Raw genomic sequence first — 16,041 nt, forward strand, 5'->3', positions numbered from 1 at the left:
TTCTTCTTCTTCTTCTTCTTCTTCTTCTTCTTCTTCTCTTCCTCTTCCTCTCCTCCTTCTCCTTCTCCTTCTTCTTCATCTCCTCCTCCTCCTCCTCCTCCTCCTCCTCCCCATCCTCCACCTCCTCCTCCTCCTGTTCTTCTTCTTTTTGGTTTTTCGAGACAGGGTTTCTCTGTGTAGCTTTGGAGCCTATCCTGGCACTCGCTCTGGAGACCAGGCTGGCCTCGAACTCACCTGCCTCTGCCTCTGCCACTGCCTCCCGAGTGCTGGGATTAAAGGCGTGCGTCACCAACACCCGGTCTTTAGGTGCTTCTTAAAATTCAAAAATTTCACCTATTTAAGATCCAGACTAAGACATCTGGGGATTATTTCTCTAGGTGCTCACATGTGAGCAAACACCCTATGATTATGATAGACAGTGAAGCTAAGAACTACTGTAGCCAGCTATCTAAGATGAGCAATTCTGTGTGTGTATTTGTGTACCCCACACATACAGTCATTCTATGAGGAAATTGAAGACTAGTAAGCAAAACACCCATAATAAGCAGAAAAAAAGCCATCAGTCCACCGTTATGCATCACAGAACTGGAAGAATAGTTGACATTTCTTTTGGTGATGTACTCTTGGCAGTTTGTTGTGGCTTATTCGCAATTACAATGTCTTGAAGCCCTGAGATGGCCTTTGGAATTGTATTTAAAACAATTTCTCAACTCTTTGGGGGAGAAAAAAAAAGCCTTTATCAAAAACAGGCTTAGAGGCAATATGATCTCACAGTATTGCCCTGACTTTTTCTTATCAGTTGTGGGCTCTTTAGCCTTGACTGATCGATTTGCAAAACCCTGCCTTCAAGAGACATTTCATGAGCCTTGAGGGAGCAAGGATCTTAACATAGCTCAAGGCAAGATAAAAGGATGCGTGGCTTTGGCTCAGGCTATCCGGAGTTAGAAGCCAGAAAACCGGGTTAAGATCTCTCCTATAGGAAACACGAGGCAATCCAAAGATAGGTATCTACTAAGGGCCGCTGGAAGATGACCTGGGGGAACTTTCAACCTGGGTGGAGTCCTGGGAAGCCCGCTAGGGCGTGGGCCTGTTCTGCAGCTCTCCGCCACCGTGCGCCAAGCCCTGGGGGGGGGGGTTCTGCCCAGCACTGCGGGACCAACACTGTCGCAATGGGCTCCGGGGAAAGCCTTTAGCGATCCGCGACCCCTAGGTAGCAGCCATCCTCCTTTGCAGCAGCCGCCAGCCCCCAGTGGGCTCCGCCTCTGTGGCGGTGACGTCCTCAGCGAGCGGGGGCGGGCGCGTGGGTGGGCCGAGCCGGCGGCCGCCTGCGATTCGGCGGGCTCAGCCACACCACCGCGCGCCCCCGTTCCGCCCGCCCTCCGGGCGCGTCTTTTCCGGGCTCGCGCCGCGCCCCGCCTCCGCTGGCAGTTCGGGTTGCGCGCGCGCCGCTGCGGCTTTTTTTTCCACTGGCCTCCGCGGCGCGCCCCTCCTTGCAAGGCAGCTCCAGAGCTAGCGGGCACGCGGGCTCCTCTCCGTGAGCTTCCTTCCCCTTAAGGCCGGACCGAGTGGCGGAGACGTGGTGGCTGGACGAGGCAGAACCTTAGGTGAGTGTATTCCTAGGCTGGGGAGCCTGCGGCCGCTGGGTCGGTGTCCGGAGGGCCCCCCAATCCCTGGCGGGCTTCGCGTTGTTCACCTGAGCCGGCTGGAGGTCAGGGGGGCGCTCGGCTTCCCGGTAGCGGCCGCGGGCTCCTGAAGCTCCAGGGATTCGGTGGAGATAATAATCGCTATCGCTATCTCCTTGGATGCGCTCCGGGGATCTTCCAGAACCCCGCCTGACTCTTCCCCGTAGCTCCCTGAACCCGAGGGCCATGAGAACTCTTCCTCCCGGGGATACAGGGCTTTGCCAAGACTCAGTTGACTTGAGCACACAAAGTGCCTGCTAGACCTCCAAACGACCTTTAGGGCGCCCCTAGACCTCAGCTCCATTTTGTCCCCTCCCAGTCACTCTAACAGGGTCGGGGCATGAGCGGCTGGGTGGGGGTGGGGGGATGTCTCTCTGGCTATAGAAACGTCTGCCCTCTCCAGTTTGAGGGGGGTGCCTTAGGTTTCGATAGATACCCTCTCAGCATCCATACATTTAAGTATGTTAGCAAACATCTGGATCCTAGCTGAAGCATGCATGGTGTGTTCTTCCCGTCTTCATCCCCGCGTTCAGTAGGTATATTTAATATTAGGTTTATTCACTTCCTCTTCCTCTCATTCGGGTACCGAAAAGAACTGTGGCTGATGTCTATAGACAGAAAAACCTAGGAGAATGTGATTCATTGCCTAACCGGTTACATATTTGAAATCAGACGTCATTTCTCCTTTTTTTTTTTTTTTTACTCCAACATCTCCTTTGAAGACATTTTTCATTCTCTTGAAATTAATTTGCTCCTTCGTACTTTTCATCTTAAAAAAAGTCAGTCCTCACTCAGAGAAACGAAGGTAAGGATCGGAATAAGGGGAAATGAACCTTGCTGAAGAAGTAAGCCGTTTGCTTTACTGGTTAATGGTTTAATCAACCACTCCGTTTCCTCTTCTATGAAAATATGCCCAGCTGTCATGCAGTTGGATTCAAATTCAAGCATAGCCGAGGTTCCTTCTCATGTTTTGTTTCTTAGACCTCTAAATTAATGCTTAGTTACACATTTCTATGGACATTTTACCTAAGGAAGCCGTTTCCAGCTCTTGTAACTTTAGGTTTTTTTTTTTTTCCTTTTCTTTCACTTCCAACAAGCAAGGCTTTCAAATATTCTTGATATATAAATCAGCAAGTGGATATCAATTACAGTGCTGCTACTGAGCATGTCAAGCCAAAATTTAAATGTAAGGCCTCCCTTAAATTGCAGACTAGCTCATCTTTTCACCTGAATCTGCAAAAGTGCAAAACATGCTAGACCGATTTCAAAGTTTGAGTGATTGCAGCTTTGTGGGTTCTTTCAAAAATATTCTTAAAACTAAATGAAATAATTGATTTTTTTTTTTGCGAACGAATTGGTTAGGGATGTGATGGGTGGAGAAAGAACAAAGAATCTTGCCCAATTAGGTGGCAAGAGATCTGAATCCAGACTCTGGAGATGTTCAGATTCTAGCCTCAGCTGTATCTAGCTATACCAACCTTGAACAAGGCACCTTTCTTAATTTTCACATATACAAATGAAAATGAATCTATGGTTTGGCAGAATGAGTCATAAATCCCTCATGTTGGATCCTGTATTTGGAAAATAATGAGATTTTTAGGAAAAAAGTATATATGTAATATATACTTCACATTAAGGCTGTGGCTGAATCTTGTTACATCACTTTAGAGCATTTCTCAAAGGTCTACGAATCAAGTTATGCTTAGTTCTTTTTTTTTTTTTTTTTTTTTTTGTTTTTCGAGACAGGGTTTCTCTGTGGCTTTGGAGGTTGTCCTGCAACTAGCTCTTGTAGACCAGGCTGGTCTTGAACTCACAGAGATCCTCCTGCCTCCCGAGGGCTGGGATTAAAGGCGTGAACCACCAACGCCCAGCTATGCTTAGTTCTTAATTCATCCTGACTTAATGAGTTACTACATGTGCTAGTACATAAATTCAGAAGCAGGTTAACTTCTCTTGTGAATGAGAAATATGGGTATCACACTTGAATTTTAGACAGCCATGGCCATTAGAAACTTGTAAGAGGATGTGAACATACAGCCTTAAAATGGTAATTGGCTAGTAACTTTAGAAGCATATACAAGAGGCCGGGCGGTGGTGGTGCACCCCTTTAATCCCGGCGCTTGGGAGGCAGAAGCAGGTGGATCTCTGTGAGTTCAAGACCAGCCTGGTCTACAAGAGAGAGTTCTAGGACAGCCTCCAAAGCCACAGGGAAACCCTATCTCGAAAAACAAACAAAAAAAAAAAACGCATACAGAGGGCCTGGAATGATGGCTCAGTGGTTAAGAACAATGGCTGCGGTTCCAGAGGAACTAGGTTAAATTCCCACCACCATATGGTGGTTCACTCCTATCTGTAACTCCCATCTCAAGGGATCCAACAATTCTCAGCACCCACATGGTGGCTCACAGCTGCCGATAACTCCAGTCCCAAGGGATCCAATACCCTCTTTTGGCCCCTGTGAGCACCAGGCATACATGTGGTACACAAACATGTAGACAAAACACTAGACATAAAATAAAATGATTCAGCTGGGTGTTGTGGCACTTGGGAGGCAGAGTCAGGCAGATCTGTGAGGCCAGCCTGGTCTACATAGAAAGCTCCAGGGCTACATAGAGAGACCCTATCTCAAACAACAACAACAAACAACAAAAATTTTAAAAATCATTTAAAAAGCATATGCTATTTATAAATTCATTCTACTTTCTTGTTCTTATTTTGTGGTAGACCTTCAGGATATGATGGTTAAGAGAACAACACCTATGAAATTGATGGTGTGGTTTTAGTGAGACATGGGCATGTAGTTTATTTTTATTGAAAATGGTCATATCCAAGTCAGGATAAAATCCCCTCGAAGTTAAGCCTCAATAGGGGAGGAAGAGATAAGTGTATAATATTGTGGACTGTTGGTTTTTTAGTTGTTTTTGTGTTTTGCTTACAATATTATTTATTTTGCTTTTTCGAGACAGGGTTTCTCTGTGTAGCCTTGGAAACTGTGCTAGAACTAGCTCTTGTAGACCAGGCTGATCTTGAACTCACAGAGATCCACTTGCCTCTGCCTCCCAAGTGCTGGGATGAACATTGCCCCTAGTGTTTTTGTGTTTTGAAACAGGGTTTATCTATATAGCCTTGGCTCTACTGGAACTAGACTGGCCTTGAGCTCAAAAGGTTTGCCTGCCTCTGCATCCTGAATGCTGGGACTCAAGGTGTGCACCACCACAGGCAGGCTATATAGTTCCCTTCCCTTGACTTTCCTTAGGAGAAACACAAGCTTTGTTTTACAACTCTTGCTACTGGCTGATAATATATTTTCATATTTTTTTCTCTTTTGATTATGAGTTGTGTTGTAGGTTGTCATAAATTATACCCTATATCTGATTTCACCCAGTGTTGGTATCATAAATACTATAGTACAACTAAAAAGGTGAACTAGTCTGTCCATCATATTTACATTCTACTAGGTTTTCTTTTATTTCTAAAAAAATCATTTTCATTTTTAATTTGTATGTATGTGTGCATGCACACCTAAGCCAGAAGAGGGCCTTGGAGCTGGAGCCATAGGAATTATGAGCTGCCTGACATAGGTACAGGAAACTAACTCTCATTCTGTTTGCAAGAGCAGCAAGCATTCTTAACTGCTAAGCCATTTTCCAGCCCCAATATTCCACCACTTTTAGCATGCAGTTTGTGTTTAGTTCTGCATGGTGTTACCATGTGTAGCTTTCTGTTGAGCATTCCAGGCAAGTCACAGAACAATTCTATCCCACAAGGATTCGTGTGTTGCCTTTTTATATTTACAGCCACCTTTCTCTCAGTGATCTATTTCCCATGTCTCTTCTTGTCATTTTAAGAATGCTAAATGAGAACACAGACTGTAACCATTTTAGGCTGCCCCCTACCACTAGCACAATTCCTTGGAGATCTGTGAGATTTATAGAGAGGATATACTCTTAATCAATAATGTGTTTCTTTTTATTATTGAGTAGCATGGCTTGTCATAGATGAGTGTTTAATCATTCACCTATCAAAGAACCTCTGATGTTTCCATGTATGAGCATAAATTTTAATTTCTGGGATAATTGTCTAGGAATACAATTGCCGGGTTATACAGTAGTAGTTGCATGTTTAGATTTCAAAGTAACTTTTCCAAGAGGTCTCCATTTTCACATTCCCATTAGCAGTGTATGAATTTTTTGTGACTGTCAGCTTTTTTGCATTGCTACTTTTTTTCCCATATGATATTCTAATTTCCCTTTAGCTATCAGTATGTGATCTTTCTCTTCATAGTTTTAATTTTAATATCTTGGTGGTTCATGATCTGCATTTGCTACTACTTGGTCTTTTTTGTTTACTATATTTGTGCATTCTTTTAGATTTTTGAGGTTGTAGTTTTTTTGATACAGGGTTTCTCTATGTGTGTCTCTCTCCCTGACTGGCCTGGAACTCTCTATGTAGATCAAGCTGGCCTGAACTCAGAGATCTGCTTGCCTCTGCCTCCCAAGTACTGGGATTAAAGGTGTTGTCTGCCTAGTTTTTGTTTGTTTTTCGAGGCAGGGTTTCTCTGAGTATAATTCAGGCAGTCCTTGAACTCACAGATCCGCCTGCCTGTGCCTCCCGAGTGCTGGGACTAAAGGCTATACAATCACTGTCCAGCCTTGAGGTTATATTTTAATCATAGTGTTTCTCCCTTCTCTTTTCTCACTCCAAATTCTCCCTTCTAACTACTCCTCTTTTTTCTCCTTCAAATTCACGGCCTCTTTTTTTTTTAAATTGTTACTGCATATATGTGTACATATATGTGTTTGTGTACATGCACACACACACCCTAAATAAAATCATTGAATTGGTATACTGTTTACTTTGTGTTTATGTTTCCAGTCCCAGTGGATATATTAAAACCACACACACACACTCCCCTATCTAAGGCTCAGAGAATATTGCTGGAGGGGGCAGAAAGATTGTATGATCCAGAGGGTCAGGGAATTTGCTAAGTGATTGTGTCTCCTAGTAACATCAGAAGCTATACTTGTAAAATCTCACCAATGTGACCACTCAAATGTGAACTAAGCAAGGAGGACACCAACAAACATGCCAAAGTGGACAGGGACTAGTACTCAACCCTATATAGAACTATAGGCAACTGGGAAAGCTGGGAGCAGGAGAGGTGGCCCTCCCCAGGGAAGACCACACCAATTGGTTGGTCAGTGCCAAAGGTCAGCCCTGAAAACACACTACCAGGTCTATCATAGTTGCCCCTTCTTCCCCTCTACCAACTTCTGGATACCCGCCCCCAACACACCATGGAGCCTTTCCACTCTCATGGGTATGGTGCCATCCACTGGTGTGTGGACAACCTACAGGCCTTTGCTAGATCTTCAGTAAAAATGCCTATCATCCTTTTGTCTAATTTCATATTAGATTATTTGAAATTGTTGAGTATTGTTCTTTGTATGTTTTAAATATTGATCTTTTGTTGTGAAATGGCTTGAAAGTATGTTCCTTCAGCTTGCGGCTTGTGTTTTCAATCTCTTCACAGGGAGTTTTGCAGAACTTTAATTTGGACTGCTGAGACAGTAAATACATTGCAGAAAAAATTGACATGGCCTATGCTTCTGGTCTCAAGGGGTCTTATATACTTGCATTATTCAATTTTACTTCTTTGTGTTCAGCCTTACATCCCATTAATTTTTCCTGCAAGCAATGTATTTACTGTTTCAGTAAGTTCCACAGCTCACATATGTTCTGTGGCAAGTGGCTTTGAACTTAGCGTGTGAATCTGGTTTATGCATGCTCTTACCATGCTAAAATGGCTGCTATCCTTTAGTGCCTTAAAATCTAGTGTCTGCTTTACCACTTGTCGAGTACAACATGGAATTAAACACGCACAATGTGCCAAGGCAATTATGGGTTCCACTTTCTAAATTAAAAATATTTTGTCAAAACTATAATTTTTAGCAAAAAATTTTTAGTCATCTAAATCACAAAGTTTTGCTTTTATTTAAACACACTTTGAGAGTTTATTCCTGCATTTTGAGTAGTGAAGTTATGAATTTCAATTATGCTTAGTTAGGCGTTTTCTACTGTAATAAAGCACTTAAGCTTGTCTTACTATTTGTTTTTCTTTTATCGTCACTACTTGGCAATTTTAGCTTTATTTTATATGGTGTAAGGACAGAGGTCAGGACATTGCTCTACCACTGAGCTAACATCTACAACCCTTAACTGTTTTTTCAGTGAATATTAGCTTTTGGTGATGCTTATACTATCATATTTTAAAATTGTGTGTGCCTAGTGATTAATTTTAAGAATATTCATTTCTATGGTGATACTGCAGTAGTCACATGTCTCCTTGCTGGCTACCATATCTGTTCTAGTCAATGTGCAGTTAGGGTATCAAATTCCTGCTAGGAAAAAAGAGCAAACTGGTGTAAGTCAGGGGGCAGAAAAATACTCCCCATGGCCAAATCCTGTCCACCACCTGTTTCTGTAAGTAAACTTCAGTTGGAACATAGCCATATGGCTTCATTTATGTATTGTCTGGCCATATTCACAGAGACCTAGGTCTCTTTACTCCCTGGACCATTAGAGAAAAATTTTGAACTCTCAGATAAGGCAACTTTTTTTTTCTCTGAGACAGGGTTTCTCTGTGGCTTTGGAGGCTGTCCTGTAACTAGCTCTTGTAGACCAGGCCTGTCTCGAACTCAGAGAAGTCTGCCTGCCTCTGCCTCCAGAGTGCTGGGATTAAAGGCGTGTGCCACCACCGCCCGGCCAGATAAGGCAACTTTAATTGGGGCTAATTTCTTCTATTTTATTAAGGAAATGTTTATAGCCTTTGCTTTTCTCTGAAGATTACATTAATTTTCTTCACCAAGCCTGACAGTAGAATTAAGGCCTAGTTAGAGAACTAGGAAACCTAACTTTTGTTGTTGAGGTGTGGGTTATTTCAGAGAGAATGTCAAGTTTACTGGCTGGTAACTACTAAGTCTAATAGAGGCCTATGCCAGACTGCTAATGAGTGAGCTTGGCATGGCTGCAGTTTTGCACCAGAAACTGCTTTGTAATCTTTAAGTACATGTAGTATTAGGCTACCAAGTTGAACTTCCACTGTGTTTTATTATTTTGTTTGCACAACTTCCTTCTTTTGTTAACTTGACACTTAGTTCTTTTACATGCCCTAAGTGTTATGCCAAAAATGGAAACAAAGTTAGGACACTTGGCTGTACATTTGGAAGGAAGTGGATCCCGTCATATGCAGAAGTATAGTAGATATATTTTTTAAAATATAAGGGCACATTTAAAAATGTATAAAAAATATAAAAGTAGTCTAACAAAGTCAAAAAGGCAAGTGGCTGATTTTGAGGGGCCTTCTGAATATGCTGTGGAAACTTTAATTGACTTCTGTTTATCTGATTCACTGTATTAAATAATGATGGTCATTTCTTTGGTAAAACTGAACAATTGCTGTTAGCTCCATGTGCTTGTATTGAACCTGTGGAGTTGGTTGTCCATAATAATGTGTATGCATTTGTTTTGCTGGGGATGGAACCCAGGGCCTTCTGCATGCTAGGCAAGTGTTTTACTACTGAGCTACATCATGTAGTGTTCTTAAAATATATGACTTAATATTTTATAAAATATCAGTGAGTGGAATTGGCATTCGTACTGAAACAAGTGAAATGATACACAGTATGTGGGATTTGCTTTACATATGGCAGGTAGGGGATGGTGGTGGGGAGTGAACAGTGAAGAAATTTTGGATAATGATTGGAACTGGTGATGATCATATTAGGTTTATTATGAATGAGTTGTTTTAGGAAGAGTTGATGAGTGCAAATTGCTAAAAGTAATAACTATGTAATTATGTACGAGTAAGACAGTATAAAATTTATGTAAATACAGAAATTTGAAAATTGTCTGCATGCTCATTGCTTTGCAAGTATCTTCAGCTCCTTGGCATTTTTATCCCAAGAATTCAGTTTAAATTCCTTTGCAACCAAGAGAAACATCTTGACTTTTGGGCCCTATATCAGAAGTTTGGTGAATGAGTGTACCTTTGCCACTGATAAAATGAAATGAAGATAACCTGAAATGTTTGCTGAGTGATACATTAAGAAAAGTTTTTCCCTTAAATTGACCTTTTATGTTCACTGTTCTAGTTCAAATTAGATAAAGGGATTTCTGTATAATAAGCATGATATGTAGTGAGCCTATTAATGAGAAAGATGTGCAGATAATGATTTGTTTTTGAAGTATGGGTGTGAAATTAGAAAAAGCCACAGAGGGTTGTAAATTGGTATCTTTCAGATAGATAAATAAAATCCCAGCTTTTAGAGGCCAAGGCAGGAAGATCTCTGTGGATTGAGTTGGATGTCAGCTACATAGTGAGTTCTAGGTCAGTCATGGTTAATAGTGTCTCAGAAAACCAAAAAAGAATTTGTATAAATATATTGCTGTGGTATATAGTATCCTAGAACAAAGAAAAAGAAAAATTTCTGTCAGTGAGCCCTAGATGAACTGACACTCAAGGAGTCACAGAATGTTGTAGACCATGAGTCCACTTATCTAAAGGTAAACAGACCTTATCATGTGTATAGATAATAAAAAATGGTATGATGATAAACACATTATTGCCGAGTAGCTATCCCTAGAGGAAAAGGGAGTGGCGATAGAGGAAATCTGTTATTCTCTATAAATCTGAAGTGTATTTAACATTTGTAATTGCTATTTTATTGGTAGTTGTACAAATTAATAAGAAACATTTGCCCACTGGAGGGTGCTTATCATTATTATATAGCAAATGTAATGGCTTCTACTGAGTGAGCATTCAGGTGTCTTATAAAATGTAACTTTTTCTCCCATAGAGAATCTTCTAAATTTTCTTCTTTGAAAATACAATATACAAGGATATAATACCATGTTCAGATCCAATGTTAACTTACTTTCTTTTTTTTCTGAGACAGGGTTTCTCTGTAGCTTTGGAGGCTTTCTTGGAACTCATTCTGTAGACCAGGCTGGTCTTGAACTCAGAGATGCACCTGCCTCTGCCTCCCAAGTGCTGGGATTAAAGGCATGCGTCACTACCGCCTGGCCATTGTTAACTTTCTTTTTTTAATTTTTTTTGTTAACTTTCTAATATATATGCTTATACATACATGTTTGCATGCATACAGACACTTAGTATTCATAGATAAAAACATCTATACTGTGTACAGAATGAGTTCTTACTCTATATACTGATTTGTAACTTTCCTTTTTTATAGTGTACTGTAGGCATCTTTTATTTTATTTTATTTTATTATTAATTCAAGTTAGGGAACAGGATTGTTTCACATGTAAGTCCCCTCTCCCTCTCCCTCCCCTCACCCTGTCATCCCTCCTCCTCCACCTCCAACCTACCCCCCACCCCATCCACCCACCACTCCCCAGGCAGGGTAGGGCCCCCAACAGGGGCTCCACAAAGTCCACCAAATCTTCCTGTGCTGGGCCTAGGCCCCTCCCCGTGTGTCCAGAGACAGAGTGCACCCCTTCACGTGGGATGGGCTCTCAAAGTCCCCCCCACACCAGGGAAAAAACGCCAGTCCACCTCCAGAGGCTCCCCGGAGTGCAGGGGCCTCCCTGTAGGCATCTTTGAGGATTGGTGACTATGGAAATGAAATAGATACCTTATGAGAAAAGAAACATAGTACTGTGAAAATACAGTATTTTCATAAAAATAGCTGGTTTCTTAGACACACTGTAATATTTAAGGAAAAGTTACAATCACCAAAAGTAAAGTATGACCAAGGAAGTCCTTTTTGTTTTGTTTTGTTTTTTGAGACAGGGTTTCTATGAAGCTTTGTAACCCATCCTGGAACTCACTTTGTAGACCAGACTGGCCTCAAACTCAAAGAGATCCACCTATCTCTACTGGGATTAAAGGTGTGCATCACTACCGCCCAGCTGACCAACAAAGTTTTATGTTCTCAACATCAAGCCAGTTCAGATGGTTTTCCATTAAAGTATGAGCAAGTTGCAGATGTGTGTCAGTTTATGATGGGACTCTGTTCTGAGAAATGGATTGGTTGCTTTCATCATTGCACGAACATCATATTTATGCAAAGCTAGGCGGTAGAGCCCATTGTATCTGTAGTGTATATAATTGCATTCTGTGGTTCAATTATGCCTGGAGCACAATGGGTTTGCTTACACCAATGTCATCGCAAATGTGACTAATGGATTTTTCTATAACCTTACAAGGCGATAGCTTTGTAAACTTCATTATAGTCCCATACATAGGGCCACCATATACGCATTCTGTTGTAATATCTAGACAGACTTTACCTGTATTAAAATTGTAGTTATATGTCTGGGGTTAAGGGTACATGCTATGCAAACATGAGGGCTGAATTCAAATCCCCTTGTAAAAAAACTGAGCATGGTTGAAAGATTCCCTGTAACCCCAGTCTTAGGGAGTGGGGTGAGGGTGGAGATCGCAAGAGGAGGCTCACTGGCTCATAAGCCTTGTTCCAGGTTCTGTGACAGACTCCGTCTCAAGGAATAAGGTGCAGAGGAGTAGAGCAAGACACCTCATGTCTCCTGGCTTCTGCATATACATGGGTGCTTGCTCCTGCATATACATACACATGTGCACATATAACACACACACACACACACACACACACACACACAGAGAGAGAGAGAGAGAGAGAGAGAGAGAGAGAGAGAGAGAGAGAGAGAGAGAGAGATTCTACACAAGCACAAAAATTATTGCTAAAGTGATGAGATAGAAGTAAGCTATGTGTGATGTCATTAAGTTTTGGTGTGTGAACTGGGATTCTAGTGAAAAATCTTCAAATTGAACCTGTGTGCATATTTTGCTTACAGAAGGAAACAGTAGCCATGTCTAGATTTTGGCTAAAGCTGTGTATGTTAAAGGACTTTATTTTGCAACTTAGGAAAGTAAAGGAAAATCCAGGTATCTATAACAGCATGAAACTTTGTTTATGATAGCTCTGTAGTATATAAAATTGAGAATTGGGAGAAACATGTTAAGAGGACCAACTTTGATTTGATTTTGAGCATTCGTGACTGTATCCTGCTTTCTCATGAAGCATTAATTAAACAAATAAGAGTCATTATAATCTCCTGAGATTATGCTATGGGGCCAAGAAGCAAAATTGTGCTATTTTTGTTGCTCTTCTTTTTGAGCCAGGGTCTCACTATACAGCCCAGGAACCCACTGTGTAGTCCAGGCTGGCCTCAAACTCATGTCAGGTCCCCCTGCCTTAGCCTCTCAAATGCTAGGATTATAGGAAGATGCCACCAAGCCTAGGTAAAATTTATTATTTTTTATGATATTTTTGTTCCTTTATTCATTTCTCACAAAATCAGTAGGACATTTTATTTAACTGCTGAGAGGCTGGTGAGCATTACTTCTACTTAGAATCTGTTAGGCATCTCTGCGCCTCAGTTAAATAGAAAATTTGAAACAGCTCTCAGCCAGGAAACGGGAACTTGGTGAGTGAGATTAAAAGCCAGTCATGGCTTTGAGAAGAGAAGATAGAAAGCGCAGTAATATAGCACCAGGATGAATCCAAGTAAAAGATGCTGTGTTCCACATGGCCACTGAAGCTATGGAGTCAAGCAGTAAGCCAGATGAATAGTTGAAAATCCCTAGCTTTACTGAAGGATGGAACTAAGAGTAGTCATAACCCTTGCCAGGCAAATATGTTTCAGAAAATTAGAACAGAGAAAAGTAGGCCAGGCATAATGATATTCGTATGGTTGGAACCAAAGACTTTCAGATTTTGTTAATTGTAAGCTTAGTCTAGCATGACTTTAAGATCTTTTGTGGAATATTTGGGGTGTAGAGAGTATCAAGTACCAAGACAAGAACAAAAAGGTTTCAGAGAGCATTGGGATTCTCTACGCTCCACAATTTAAAAAAAAATGCATTCATTGCTTTTCTGTTGCTGTGATAAAATACCACGACCAAAAGCAACTTAGGGGAAAAGTGTTTCTGGACTCACAGATCTAGAGGGATAGGAGACCATCATGGCAGGGAGGCATGGTGGAAAGGGACAGACATGGCAGCAGGAACAGGAAGCTGAGAAATGACATCAACTTTGAACATGAAGCAGAGAGTGAATCCAAAGTGCTTCCTGTCAAAGCCCACCGAGTGATAGACTTCCAACTAGGTTGCATCACTTCCCCAAACAGGGCCACCTAGTGGGGGCCAAGAGTTTACATACATGACTCTGGCGGGGTGGGGGTGGGGTCGGGGGACGGATATTCTCCTTCAAACCATCACACAGAGATAGGTTAGAATTTCTTGGAGGCAAGTTGTTCCCATAATTGGAACCTAGAAAAGGCAAGGCTCAGGTGCACCTTTTGTGAGTTATGCAACCTTTAATTGGGAAGCCATGTGGTGTTTATTTCTACAAATAGAAATGTTGGCATTAGCATTTTCATTCAAACACAATTATACATGCTATGCTTTTTTAAAAAAGCAGAATGACTGATCTCATAGGGATGTTACAGTTCAAAATAACCCCCAGAAATTTTTAGATTCATTTACTTAGTTTTGTTTTTAGTGTCAAGTATATAGGCCAGAATTTTTATATGCAGCTAAGTTTTTTAAAATTATATGTACGCCCATACATTTACATTGATTTTTAAAAGCATTTTCCTGATTGTCAAGTGATTAAATATTAAATTATTTATACAGAATATCTTTTTTCCAAAGAATTCCTCTTAGCTGCAGTTTCACTTTTAGTTTCAGTTACCCACAATCAGCCTGAAAATATGAAGTAGAAAATTCCTGAAATGAATAATTCATGAGTTTTAAATAAAATTTATAAAATCCTGCTATAATCGTTTTACTAGTGCCTAGTGCTGTTCATCTCTTTCTCTGCCCAAATTCTAAATTAAAGTTTATTATAGAGATTGTATACAGGAAGAGATTAGTATAGACAATGTATGGTACTATCTGCAACTCCAGGCACGAAAGGAATGTCTTCCATTTTCCTCCATGGTAACAGAGGTGGGTACTGCACATCCGTACAGGTGGTAGCCCCTTAACGTACAGGCTGTTTTAGAAGTACAACTGCAAAGTGAAACCTTTACAGTGATATTTTGAGATAGGGTCTCACTCAATATGTACCTGAAGTTATCCTGGAATGCCCTATGTTGTATTTGTGTGCATTGCCTTTGCACACATGGAGGTCTGAAGACTATTCTTGAGAATTGGCTCTCTCTTGCAACCTTCTGGCCTCTGGGGACCAGACTCTGGTTATTAGGCCAGCACATGGGTACCTCTACTCACTGAGCCCTCCAGCTGGCCCTATTCCTGTTTGTAAGAAACATCATTTTACAGCTTAGCTGTCTCTTAATAGTTCTTTTGGGACTTTCATAGGTAGAACTGAATAACTGGTAATTGACAGGTCCTGAAGTACAAAATACCAGGATGAAAAAGATACTTATCGCCAGCATCGAAGGGGTATGATAGTGGGGGAGAAATAGACATAAAGGCTCCAAACGATATTCATTTGTTGCAGGATAGCTAGCTGCCCAACTCCTTCCTCCTGTCTTATCTCTATGTCGTCTTTTATTTATTTATTATGTATACACTCTTCTGCCTGCATCCCAGCAGAGGGCACCAGATCTCATTCAAGGTTTTTGTGAGCCACCTTGTGGTTGCCGGGAATTGAACTCAGGACCTCTGGAAGAACAGTCAGTGCTCTTAACCGCTGAGCCGTCTCTCCAGCCCTCATCCTGCATTTCTAACATGGCCTATTGCTGCAATGATAAAATTTAGTAAAATGGGAGATTTGTTCTTAACAAGTTCCAGATAGCTGAACTTTAACTGTAAGGACAGTAATATCTTTGTTTTATTCATATGGGGACAGTTTCCAGCTGTCTGTCTTGAACTTGGGGAGGCTTGTGACTGTCTTGTCTTTAATTGAAGGCTCACATTGCTCAAGGCACTCTCTGGAGGAAAGGGGAGGTGGATGATGTACAAGGTCATTACTAAAGATAAGGAGGAAATGACGGTGACCGTACCTTGAATTTCGAAAACCAGCAATTTGCAATTCAGTTTGTTTTGAAGATATTTAAAGGACAAGTTGTGTCAACCTGACACATACTGGAGTCATCTGGGAAAATGGAACCTCAATTGGAGAAAAAGGAACCTCAATTGAGAAAAATGCCCAGAGTCTGATTGCCCATTGGCAAGTCTGTTGGGGTATCATTTTGATTAATGATTGTGGGAGGGCCCAGCCCACTGTGGGCATTGCCACTACTTTGGAGGTGGTCCTGGTTTGTTTAGGAAAGCAGATTGAGCAAGCCACAGAGAGCAAGCCTCTGCTTCAGTTTCCTGAGTTCT

General features: G+C 41.5%; 1 protein-coding gene across 9 annotated transcripts in view; it reads left to right on the forward strand.

Annotated features, from left to right (window-relative positions):
• Nucleotides 1-1,431: 1,431 nt before the first annotated feature.
• The window catches only part of Acsl4 (acyl-CoA synthetase long chain family member 4), a 74,723-nt gene continuing 60,113 nt past the window's right edge, over nt 1,432-16,041 (forward strand). For 6 of the 9 annotated variants that reach the window (XM_027433640.1, XM_027433643.1, XM_027433642.1 and 3 more), the window contains exon 1: nt 1,433-1,604. The gene's annotated coding sequence lies outside the window, so the exon portion shown is untranslated. Of the gene's footprint in view, nt 1,605-16,041 lie in introns of all 9 variants that reach the window. The other 3 variants (XM_027433637.1, XM_027433639.1, XM_027433638.1) reach the window with 1 other exon arrangement.

The sequence above is a fragment of the Cricetulus griseus genome, chromosome X, assembly GCF_003668045.3.
Source record: "Cricetulus griseus strain 17A/GY chromosome X, alternate assembly CriGri-PICRH-1.0, whole genome shotgun sequence".
Lineage (NCBI taxonomy): Eukaryota > Metazoa > Chordata > Mammalia > Rodentia > Cricetidae > Cricetulus > Cricetulus griseus.